Source organism: Sorex araneus, chromosome X (assembly GCF_027595985.1).
Source record: "Sorex araneus isolate mSorAra2 chromosome X, mSorAra2.pri, whole genome shotgun sequence".
NCBI classification, from domain to species: domain Eukaryota; kingdom Metazoa; phylum Chordata; class Mammalia; order Eulipotyphla; family Soricidae; genus Sorex; species Sorex araneus.
In genome coordinates this window covers 4,493,593-4,508,572 of record NC_073313.1, presented here as the reverse complement: position 1 = coordinate 4,508,572, position 14,980 = coordinate 4,493,593, and positions in this window count along the sequence as shown.

The window sequence follows — 14,980 nt, the reverse complement described above, 5'->3', positions numbered from 1 at the left end:
GTAGAAGCACGAGCCCACACAGACACATACACAAGACAAAGACATTTACATACAGACACATACATGAATGCACACACAGGGGCACACATAGACATATAGAGAATCACATATAGAAGACACACAGAATGCACACACAGAGATACATGCATATACACAGATAAATCTGCACACAAACATACACACATAGGATCACAAACAGACACACTTACACACAGACATAAACAGATACAGACACATAAACAGACACGGCCATGCACAGACATACACAATGATATGCACACACTGATATACAGATACATATATACAAATATGTAGATATATATGCAACACGGTCACAGATACACAGACACAGCCACCCAAATACACATACAAATATGTACATATATGCAGACATATACACACAGACAACCACAGACAGACAATAGATGCACACAAAGATACTCAGACATACACATAAAAACAGTAGTTACCCACAGAACGAAATACACAATCATATCTACATGCACACACACATGCACATAAAGACACATGCACACACATAGAGACACAGTCATATACAAAGACACACAGAACCATATGTATATAGACACATAGTCATATACAGACAAGCACACACATCACACAGACACACATGCGCACTAACAGATGCAGAGAGAAAAACAGACAATTATATGCACAGATATACACATACAGGCAGAAATAGAAAAAGACCCAGACACATAAGAAGGTACACACAGAAAAAAACAGGCATATACACACAGAGAGACACACAGATATATACACCCAAACATACACAGAGACTCATAGATATACAGACACATACAGACATATGCAGACATAGATATACACTTAAACATATACACAAACATACATACACAAAAGGAACAGAGAGACACACAGACATAGGCACATAGCCATATATGCAGACCACCATATGGCACACACGTATACAGATAAGTGTACACAAGACAATGAACATTTATACACAGAGAAACACAGACACACACAAATACACAAATATATACGTAGTGACATACATATGTACACACACAGATATACAAACATATACCAAGACACACACAAACCTGCACACAGAGAGAGGCAGACATATACACAGACACCCCCAAATATACACAGACACACAAAGACATATATAGAGACACATTAGACACATGGAGACACAAAGAGTCATATACCCAGAAACAAATATGCACACACAGAGACACATTAAAACACACAGATGTAAGTATAGACAGACACATGCATGCACACACGGATACACACAGATATACACAGACTCAGAGACATATACACAGATACCCATATGCAACATTCATAATGACTTATACATATTCACAAAAATGAGCACATACAGACACACAGACATATATACAGAGATATATAGAGAGCCATATACACAAGCATAGACATGTACACACAGACATACAGAGAAAAACACATAAAAACACATGAGCACACACAAATATAAACACATAGACACACCCAAACACAGATCGATACAAACACAGAAATAGACCCAGATACAAATTCGCATGCAAAGAGACACAGACATGTACACAGACACACATCCAAATGCGCACACACAAACATGCACACAGACAAAATCATGCACATACTGACACACAGATGTATAGACACATAGAGACATACACTAATACAACAGATATATAAATGAACACACATGCGCATAGACAAAAACAGACATATATGCAGACACAGACACACAGACACAGGTAATATGTATAGAAACAAAAAAGGCACACACAGACACATGGAGACATATATACACAGACACAAACAGATACAGAAACATTCACAGACTCAGCCACATATTCACACAGAGACATAGGCATATACACACACAGAGAAAAACAGAAATATATATGGACACACATACACATACATATAAAGGCATACCACATATAGGAAGACATACAACGCACACTCATATGTATAGAGATATATACACATGTGCACACACAGACTTAACAACACAGATATATACATAGACACACCAAAAATGCAAACACAGATACACACATGCGCACACAGACACACATAGAGACACACACAGGGACAGACGTATACAAAATCACACACATGCACACACATAACAAACATATACACACAGAATCAGGAAAACACAGACATATACCCTGACACGTGTGTACAGACACAGTAATATACACAAACTCAGAGAAACATATACACAGACACATATACAAACACATTCAGAGACTCACACAGACATACACAGACACACTTATAGATACACAAAGTCACAACACAGACATATGAAAAGACTCACATATGCACACAAAGACATGGACATGGACACACAGAAACACAGATCTATATAGCCACAGTGACACAGACACAGACATATACACAGACACACAGAGACAGAAGTAAAGCACACAGACTGACCCACAGAGACACACACAGATATATACATATACACTTGAATACACAAACATATACATAGCTGCACACATATGCACAGACAGACATATACACAGATACACTCACACACACCCAGAAATGTATACAATATACACAGACAAATATTCATAGAGACATAAATAGACACACCCACGGGGACACACAGACATACAGACACATACTAACATATACAAGAAATTTCCCCATGCACACACACAGGCACAGCACAGCTACGGCTTATACACAGACACACAGATTTGCACACAAAGACGCATACAGATATACACACGCGTGCTACACTAACACAGAGACACACAGAGAGACAAAAAGACACACAGACATATACACAGAGACACAGATATATACCTAGACAGATATGCACAGATGAACCTATAACCACCTATAAACCCATAAACTCACACAAATATATAAACAGACATACACCCACATGCACACAATCACAGAGTGGACTTAATATACAGACTCTCACACATGCACACACACTTAACACACATGAGACACACAGGGACAGACAAAAACACAATGGACATAATACAGAGACAGGGAGGTATATATAGACAAACGCAATACTCAGAGATGCAGGAACACACAGACACATGCACATTCAGACATGTACACAAATATACACAATGAACACAGACATAATGTATACACCCAGAGACACACAAGCATAAATACACACATATAAACTGATAGACATACACAGACATACACCCATGCGCAACGCAGACATGCAGACACAGAGATATACATGTGTAAAAACACAAGAAAGAAGAGAGAGGGCCCAAGCGGGGCTCTATCTCTCCCGCTGCCCGCGTTCGGTAGTCTCACGCCGCTTCCCCACCTCGGGGAGGTTGATGGCAATGATGAGGCAGGCGAAGGCAGAAACGGAGCCAAGCTGGTTGGTCTCAATCGCAGTTTATTCCAATCTCCTCTCTATACACTCCCGTCTCTCTCGTTGCTTCCTCCCCGTTCTCGATCTCTCTCTGGATCTTCTAATATTCCCCTTTCTGTCCTGCTCGCTCTCACTTCTTTCACCTTGTGCTCTGCTTATGTGTGTGCCACTGTACTCTCTTCGTCTGTCTCCTGCGCCTGTCTCTCTGCGCCTGTCTCTCTGCATCTGTCTCTCTGCCTCTGCTTCTGTGTCTTCTTCCTCTGTCTTCTTCCTCTGTCTTCTGCCTCTTTCCCCCTTGTCTTCTTTCTCCCCCCGTCTCTTCTATCTCCTCTCAGTGCCCCACAGTCTTAGTTTATATAGGAAATTACATAGGGTGGTGACACAAAGGTGGGTTTAACATCAATAAATCAACAAAGAAGGGTAAGACCATTTCTTGAGGAAATTAACAAAATCTCATCTAAGGAAATCTCATCTAAGGAGATCCACTCAAGGGTGTGATTTCAAACAAGTGTGTATCAGGGTGTGAGCTAGTAATCTACTTAAATAGTTATAGTAAATCTACTTCTAATATTTCGAACAATGTTATTCTGTATGAGCACAGTAAGAGATATAAAGTTTGGTTTTTCCTGAGGACATTCACTATATAATCCAGACTACAGTCCTCAGGCCAGGTTAGTCTTCCTAACCCCAGCAGGATCCAAATCTCATTGTTACTTTTGGATCATGACAGCATTATCCATGATCATGCCCTCAACTTGTAGTTGAGTATTGTGGCATTTTGGCCTGGCCCATTTCGATGCCAGGGTAGCACATAACTCACTGCTTGCCCTGCATCCGTCCTGTCCCTCGTTGGGATCCTGCTTTTGGGGTGCTTGGAACTGAGGGCAACTTGAGTTAAGAAAGCAGATGCCCAGGAGTAAATATTGGAGTCAATCAACTCCCAAGTTACAAGCACAATATTGTCTTCCTGTGTCCATACAGAAAAGACATTGCTTTAAGATAATCTATGTTCCCTAAGGCAAGGCTAAAAGGACAAATCCCATGTTATCCTACACATACATATGGACACACTCCAGATATATACATATACTCAGATACCATGTGTACACACAGAGAAGAGCATACACACGCACACTCAGACACAGACATACACACAGAAACACATGCACACACGCAGAAAATTCATATAGACAGACGTACACAGACATATACCAAACACATGTGCACCAGAGACACAGACCTGTACAATTAAAGGCATGCACAGAGACAGCAGACATGTACAGAGAAACACAGTCACACAGCCATATACACAGATATAAACACAGACACATAGACATATACAAAGACATATGCACAATACATGCACATATGTATCCACGAACTAAAACTATACATGCACAGATACAGACATATGCACACACAGACACACAAATAAACAGACGTGTGTGTATATATGGACAACGTACACAGACACAATAAAACATACTCTGGCACACACCCATGTGTATACATAGACACAGGCACACAAGAACACACACATAGAGACACACATACCTGCACACAGAAAACGACATGCACACCCACTTCCACAGACTGACATCAGACATATATAGAGACACATGTACACACAGGGACACAGACATACACATTGTCACACAGACATTTACATACACGATTACATAAACATGCACACATAACACACATAGACACAGGAACACATATGTACAGACACTCAACCATAGAGACACATACAGAAATAAACACAGAGACACATAGATATATACACTGACCCACATCTACAACCTCACAGACACAAAAACATATACAAAGACAGAAATACCGACACACGGACACAGACATATGCATTGACATACATGAACACACAGACATATACACACAGAGACAGAGAGAGACACACACAGACATATACACAGATATACCCAATGCAACACAGAGAGACACAAATAGTCACATACACAGATGCACACATGCACACACAGACACAAAGATATATACACAGAGACATAGTTACATATTTATGCATAGAAACACAGATGCACATAGAGACATGTACACAGCATAGACACACAAAAACACATGCACTCATATTCATATACCCAGGCACACAGACATTTACACAGAGACATACATGTGCATGCAGACATATATACAGACACGCTAACACACATAGACACAATGCACACAGGTACAGATATACAACATATACAGATACATACTTGCACACATGACACTGACATGCACAGACACAGACATGTACACAGACACATGCACTCACGACATACAGAGACACATGCACACACAGACATACACAGACACATAGACATGCACACACATAGGTATATACACATACACTACAATATACAGAGACACACATGCACACACAGATATATAGACATACTAAAGCACACACATAGACACACACCTACGTACAATATACATAAACACAATATGCACACATTCATAAGCAGACACACAGATGTATACATATACACATATACATGCACATACAAAGACAAACACAGATAAGTGCTTACATATTGAAACACATACAGAGAAACACACAGACATGTACAGAGACACTCAGATGCACACACACAGATATATGGAAATAGACATACATAGCCACACAGAGACACACAGATACATTCAGAGACATGCAAAAACAATCAGAGACACAGATAGACATATGTACAGGCTCACAGACATACACAGAGAAACACCCAGAAAGATAGACACAAAGATACATACACACCCAAACAGAAACACAGATACAGAATGCATACACAGAGAAAGTCACACAGTGTCACGTACATAAACACAGACACAGGGCTGGAGAGATAGCACAGCGGGTAGGGCGTTTGCCTTGCACGCGGCCACCCGGGTTCAAATCCCAGCATCCCATATGCTCCCCTGAGCACAGCCAGGGGTGATTCCTGAGTGCAGAGCCAGGAGTAACCCCTGTGCATCGCCAGGTGTGACCCAAAAACCAAAAAAAAAAAAAACCACAGACGCAGATATTGCACGCACATAGAACACAGATACACATAGCATGAATACAGACACACAGGCACACTCAGACCTGTACTCAGACATGCAACTGCATGCACACAGAGAGCTACACAAAAACACACACACAGTCAGACCTACATGCTTTCACAGATGTACCGACACACAGAGACATATACACAAACACACATGCACAGACAAATGTGCACACAGACATACACAGATGCATATGCGCACAGACACAGAGGCATATATACGGAAACACCAACATACACCAACAAACACATGAATACACACAGACACATTTACAGACGTACATAAGCATACACAGATACACACATATACTCAGCTACACACAGTTACACAGATGTGCACAGACATACATATACAACAGATGTACACACAGATATATATATATCCACACAAATATAAATTGACACAAATGCACATACACAGACACATGGACACATTCACAGATACACAAACATTCACCCCCACAGACATACAGAGGCACACTTATACACAGACACATATGCACACAGATATAGATATAGACTCAGGCATATACACAGGCATGTACCAAACACACACATACAGACACAGACTTATGCACAGAAACCCACATGGACAGACACACATATGCATACACAGAGATATACGCAGACATATAGACAGATACATATGGACATACAGACAGACACACACACAGATCTGTACACAGACACACACCACATGAACACACGGAGTATGTTCAGAAGACACAACAGACATGCATATAGGATATATACACACAACATACAATCATGTGCACATGTACCCACAGATTTACAGACATTTACATAGACACAGATGTACACAGATACACACAGACACACACAAATATATATAGACACACACATGAACGCACAGACACATGCACATAAAGACAGATATATATACAGACACACAGATACAGACACAAACAGAAATAGAGACTTATAGATCGACACACACAGAGACAGATATATACACAGAGACATATCCACATGCACATACAAAGACATATACAGACATACAGGCAGAAACGTACAATCACAGACATAGACACAGGTACACACAGACTCAGACACACAATCACACAGATATATACATAGGCACAGACACATGCACACACAGACATATGAAAACAAACTCACACAGACATATACGATGATACCCACCGAAATGCACATATGCACAGACAATTACAGAGGTACACATAAATGCACTAACAGATATATAAATAGATTCTCACAGACACACACATACACAAACTTGCAGAGACAAACACATGCATAAACAGATATTTGCTCAGACAAAAACAGATACATATGTGCAGCACATAGACACACAGATATACAGACACACGTTTACACACAGGCAAGAGACATATATACACATAGACATACGTACAAACACACACACATGCCCACCCACAGAAACACACAGACATATGCAGAGACACACAAATATAGACGAACAAAAACATGCACACACATATACATAGATACAGATAAGACACAGTCATACACTTGCACAAAGGCAAACACATACATGCACATACATTCACACAGACATAATGACATGTGCAAAGATATATGAACACAAAGAAAGGTACTCAGACACACAGACATAGACAGGCACACACACAGAGACATAGACTGAGATAACCACATGCAAACATAAGTAGATACAGACATAGACACACAGAGACACAAAATCTGACATGTAAACACGTGCAGACACAGACATATACACAGAAAACAACACATGCACACACTGACATAGTCGCAGACATAGAGAGATACACAGACATACAAAGAGACATACACAGAACACATGCGCTTACACAGACATGCACATACAGACATATACACAGATATAGACACACACACACCTATACAAGATGCACACAAATGCACTCACCGACATATACACCAAGACACTTCCACAGAGATACAGACATACACAGTCACATCTCAATGCACACTGAGTTGTGTACATATAATTATACAGAGAAAGACATATGTACAGACACAGACATACACACACAGATTCACACAGACGCAGACCCACATGCAGATACATAGACGACAGAGACAAGCACATGTACAGACACATATACATATACAGACACAGCTGTGCACAGAAAGACATGAATACACATGTACACAGACATATACAGATGTGCACACAAAAATACAGACAAATACAGAGACAAATGCATACAGACATAAAACATACATATAGACATGCACACAGACATATGTGTGTATCTTATGCAAGCACTTATGCAAACACAAATGCACTATACAAATAAATGTACGCAGAGAGACATATATATACACAGACATCCAGAAAGACACGTGTACACACACAGACACATGCACAGACAGATACACACGCACATATATATATATACACATATATATACAATATACACAAAGCCCACATGCACAGTCATATATAGATGTACACATCTCTGTACACACAAACCTATATACACACAAACACACTTAGAAACACACATATGCACATACAAAGACAATACTCAGACACAAGGACACACAGATAAATTCATAGACACAAATACATCACACACAGACACACATAGAGACACAGGTATGCAGACATATACACAGACACATACTTGCGTACACACCATTATACAGACACACAGACATATTCATAGACATCCACAGACACACGGATGCACACACAGATATATACATAGATAAACATAAACATACATATAGACAAAGACACAGATATATACACAGACAAACATATACACAAACACATAGAAAAAAGAACAGATTTAAACAGACACACTTAACAGAGAGAGATGTATACATTGAGGCACAATCACACAAGCATACAGATATGTATATAGACAGAAACAGACACACAGGCTTACACAAACACATGCAGATACACACATGCATACAGATATACACAGATACACGTATACATAGATATAGACACAAACAAAGACATACAGATACACACATGCATATATACAACCATACAAACACAGACACTTTTTATGCAGATACACATGTGAGCTCATACACAGACACACACAGAAAAAAAAACAGATTTAGACAGACAAAAGAAAAGAGACACACAGATATATACAGAGATGCAATTACAAAGACACATGCAGACACATATACAGACACACATAGAGACATGCACATACACACATGCAACCACAGACACATAAAAATACATACACAAGAGAGACAAAGATAAGTCTCACACCCACATGTACATACAGACACACAGATACATTTATAGAGAGACACATATATACATGAAGACACTATACACATGTGCACAAAGACACATAAGCACCTGAAAACAAAGACACAGGAGTGTACACAGAGGTACAACATTCATATGCAGACATATACAGATACTCATACATGCACCTACAGAAACACATTCACTGTCACACACAGACAGACATATACACACACACTTGTGCACACATTGACATACTGATGAACAGTCATACACAGATTCACTCGGACACATTTGAACACACAGACACACAGATATGTTTAAAGAAAATAGACACATGCATACGAATCACACACACATATACAGAGACTCAGATGCATACAGATACAAACACACATGTAGACAGACATGCAGACATAGACATCTACACACAATGACTCATAGATACACAGACATACACACAGATGTCACACAGAGACACATATATAGTGCAGACAGAGATACACACATATACACAGGCACAAGCACATGCACACACAACATACACAGGCAGAAACACTCACAGACAGATATACACAGACATACCCAAGAAATACATCCTCAGACACATATAAATGCAACATGTATACACACATGAACTCACACAGAGACACACAGGCATATACATACACAGATACCCGCAAACCTAGACATATGCACTCATATACACAAACAGGCACACACAGATAACATTGACATATACAGTCAAAAACTGACACACACAGAGGAACCAACAGCTATATACACAGACAGAGACACATGAACACACATACACAGATATATATATGTGTGTGTATATATATATACATATAGCCACACAGACACCATGCACACACAATCACAGTAAAAATTTAAATAGACTGACTTGCAAACAACAGAAACAGACATACAGATATATACATAGACACATGGACACAATCACACAAACAGAAACATATACATACACATGCACACACACAGACAGACATATTAAACACAGACACACAGAGACACAAACTGACACAGAACCATATACAGACATACAGACACAGAGAGATATGCAGAGACAAATATATACACAGACACACAGATACATGCATGCAGATACACAGGTATATACACAGACATGTATACAGAGACAGATTCACAAAACACAGAGACAGATACACAGAAACATATGTGTACAGACATGCACGCACACATGATCAGACATAAACAGACACACAGAGATATATATACGCACACATACAGATATAGACTCCTCCTTCACGGACGGAGGAGAGGCAGGCCCACTCTCTGGAGCCTTGCATCCAGATGTCTGTTTAGTGGGGATAAGCTGAGCTTCACCCTTCAGAATCTTCCCCTCAATGTGCAGTTTGGCTGGTCAGATGCCCACCTCGGGTGCTGGGGGAGAGAACGGAGCACTGTGGCAAGGAGAGTCAGAAATGATCGATCTGGATAAGAACTGAGTGCAGAAGGACAGAAGGGACAAATAGGGTGACCTCTCAGTACCTGGATTGCAAACTATAGTGCCCAAAGTAGGAGGGAGAGGGAGGGAGTGAAAGAGAGAGACAGAGAGAGAGACATAGAGGGAGAGATGGAGGGAGAGGGATGGAGGAAAGAGAGAACGTTAATGCTTTAGATACAGGAGGGGGCGGGAGAGGGGATGGTGGGAGGGAAAGTGGGGACAGTGGTGATGGGAATGTGAACTGTGAAGGTGGGTGTTGGATCAGTGTATGACTGAAACCCGATCGTGAGTAGCTTTGTAACTGTCTCACTGGGATTCACTATTTAAAAAAAGAAAAGAATCCGTGATGGGCCAGCTTTCAAAAACTTCTCCCCTGAATCAGTGCTGTATCACATTCAGAGTCTTCACTGTCATCTCGGGACAATGCATGACGGCAATACGGAGACCACCTCTGAGATTCTGAGAAGTATTCTGTGGATACTCGGCATGAGATGGTTATACTGAGATGTGGGCACTCGGAGAAGTCGGTACTGGTACTCAGAGTGAGATGTGGATCCTCTGGCATGTGGCTGTCGGGAGTTAAATGCTGGGAGATGGACACTCGGAGCCGTGGATACTCCCAGCGATTCCGTGCGTGAGACCTGAGGGAACGGAATGAGATGTGGCTAGTGTGGCTGAGGGTCTCGTTGGCAGCCCAAGGGCTCCAGCAACCCAACAGGTGTGTATGTGAGCCTGCCTGCTCTGCATCCTGCAGCTGTCCACGTGTGTGCCACGGTGTGTGTGTGTGTGTGAATTAATGTTGCCGCTGTCTGTGATCCCGCTACATGACCACGGAGATCCTGCATGTCCCTCTCACCAAACTGACATTTCTCCAAACCGATTCCTCTCCACAGGGGACACTGCCTGTTTGTGCTAGCCCTCCTACCCCCCAGCTGGCCCTGCGGGAGCCACACTCACTCCTCTGTAGAAACCGAGGTTGCCCCATAGGCCCCTGGAGCCAGTGTGCAGACAGACATGGGGGACACAGAGGCCAGAGCAAGGCCCACTATCCAGGGAGGCCGCTGCCCATCTGCTTTCTTGTGGGCTGTAAACCCAGGACCACCAATGGGGCAGAGGGTGGCAGGGCGCAGCTGATAGGAGGTGGTCGACGCACACAGTGACTCGAGTGTGCCCACAGGGGGCAGGGTGTGTGTGCTGTGGGCCTCGGGTGCTACTGTGCCAGGGTGCGGGGTGGGCTTAGGCCATGACCATGGCTCTGGTCTCTGCTTCCCTGCTAGTAGCTATTTGCACACGGGCAGTGGGGGTTTGTGGCTGAGCCACTTCTTGTCAGAGACACACCTTGGCTCACACCTGTCCCTCTGCCTAGGGACATCAGTGCCAGTGGCCTCAGTGTCTTTTTTAAAAAATTGAATCCCAGTGAGATGCAGTAACAAAGCTACTCACGATCGGGTTTCAGTCATACACTGATCCAACACCCGCCAGGGTATATCTCTCTGGGTGGAATCTGCTCATTTCTAGAGCAGGAAACAAGTGTCAGGTCTGGTCTGGGGTAGTGGGATTCGGGGGGGGGGGAACTCCTGCTGCACCCCTGACAGCCCAATGTGACCAGACCTGCTTTCTTGTGTCTGTAAACCCAGGACCACCAATGGGGCAAAGTGGATCCAGAAGAACATGAAGGAGAAGGACCAAGAGGAAGAAAACCAGTAGTGGAGGAGGTGGTGGAGGAATGAAGGGAGAAGTGATTGAGGCCTTTGAGAATGAGCGGTAATTAGAAAAATCGTGTATTCTAATGAGGTGGAGTGTTGTTAAAGAGAACTAGATGACATCCGAAGAGGAGGAGGATTAGAGATACATATCTGAAAGTAGGAGTTGGATAAAGAGTGAAAAAAACAAGCAGAGGAGGAGATGGTGGTGTGAAGAAAAGAAGAGTTGGACGACGAAAGGCAAATAGAGGAAGATGAGGGGGACATCAGAAGAAGATATGGATGGTAATTTTGAGTATGAATTTGTAAATGGAATTTGTGAGGGGGAGGGACAGGGAAGTGTGGGGAGAGGGAGACACTGGAGGAGAAAAAGATGATCAGGAATATGAAGAGGAGACGTAAATGGAGGAAACACAAAAGTGTTTGAATCAGAGAATGTGGATGAGCACAGTAGCAGAAGCAAACAGGTGAAGGACCAGGAAATGGAGGGAAGAAGACATGAAAAGAATAATTTCATGGAGAGGTAAGTAGAAGAAAAGAAGATGACACTGAAGGAGGGAGGCACTGAAAATCCGTCAAATAAGAGTAGGACGAGGAGGTACGGAGACACAGAAGATGGAGGAGGAGAAACCGGAGAAAGAAAACCAGAGCTGAAGGAGGTGGTGAAGGAAAGGAGAAAAGTGGAGGATGCGTTTGAAAACAAGAGGTATGTAGAAGACTGGAGATCAGGAGACAGTGGAAGTGAAGTGGTGTAAACAAGAACAAGACAACATTAACAGAGCAGGATTATGTGGTACGGAATCAAAAGGCAGAGTTTGAGAAGACAAGGAAGAAAACAGGTGGAGGAGGAGGTGGTGGCGGGAAGAGTAGAACGAAGAAAACAGATCAGAAGAAGATGATGAGGACATCAGAAGAAGAGGTGATTGGGCGTTATGAAATTTGTATTTGTGAATGATTTTTTGAGGGGTGGGACAGGGAATTCTAGGGGCAGGGAGACCTGGTGTTGAAAAAGGCTATACACAGTTGAAGAGATGGAATTGGAGGAAACACAAAAGTGTTTGAATTGGAGAAGGTCAAGGAGCACAGTTGACGAAGCAAACTGGCGATGAACGTGGTGATGGGAGGAAAAAGAGAACCAGATGATAATTTTTTAAAGGTAAGTAGGAGGAAAAAGACGACACAGAGGAGGGGCGACAGTGAAAAGGAACCGTCATGTAAGAAAAGCATGAGGAGGTAATGAAACACAAGATGGAAGAAGGAGGACCCAGAGAAAGAAAACCGGAGTTGGATGAGATGGTGGTGGAAAGAAGAGAGAAGAGTAGGATACATTTGAAAATGAGAGGTAAGTAGAAGAACTGAAGAGTACTTCTTGGTGTAGTGGAGTAAAAGAGAACTACTATGGAGGCATAGTGATGTAAAAGACAACGAGACAATGTTGGAAGAGGAGGAGTATTTTGAGATTTGGAACCGAAAGGAGTTTGAGGAGGAGGAGTGAGAAAACAGGTGGTGGAGGAGGTGGTGGAGGGAGAAGAAAAGAAGAGGAGGATGAGTTCATGGAGCAGAGGTAATGAGAACTGAAGGGAAGTAAACCATGGAGGATGTAATTGAAAATGGAAAAGTAAAACATCAGAACAGGAGGAATTGCAGGTAAGGAGAACTAAGGCGGAGATGGAGGAGGACAGGGAAGAAGAATACAGGCTGTAAGGAGATGGTGGAGAGACAAATAAAAAGGGGAGGATGATTTCAGTGACAAGAGGTAAGTAGAAGTCTGAAGAGCAGCAGTCATGGAGGCAGAGTGGTGAAAACGGAGGAGGCAACAAGAGAACAGAAGCTGAAATTGGAGGTACAATGCCAAACGTAGGAGTTGGAGGAGGAGGGAGAGAATAGGCGGAGGAGGTGGTGGTAGTGGGAAGAAGAAAAGAAGAGGGTGATGAGTTCCAAGATGAGAGGTACTGAGAAGAACTGAAGGGAAGGAAACTGGAGGCTGGAGTCGTAAATGGAACAAGGACAACATCAGAACAGGAGAAGTTGCAGGTAAGGAGAACGAAGGCGGAGATGGAGGAAGAGAAGGAAATAATACTGACAGTAAGGAGGTGGTGTAGGGACAAAGAAAAGATGGAG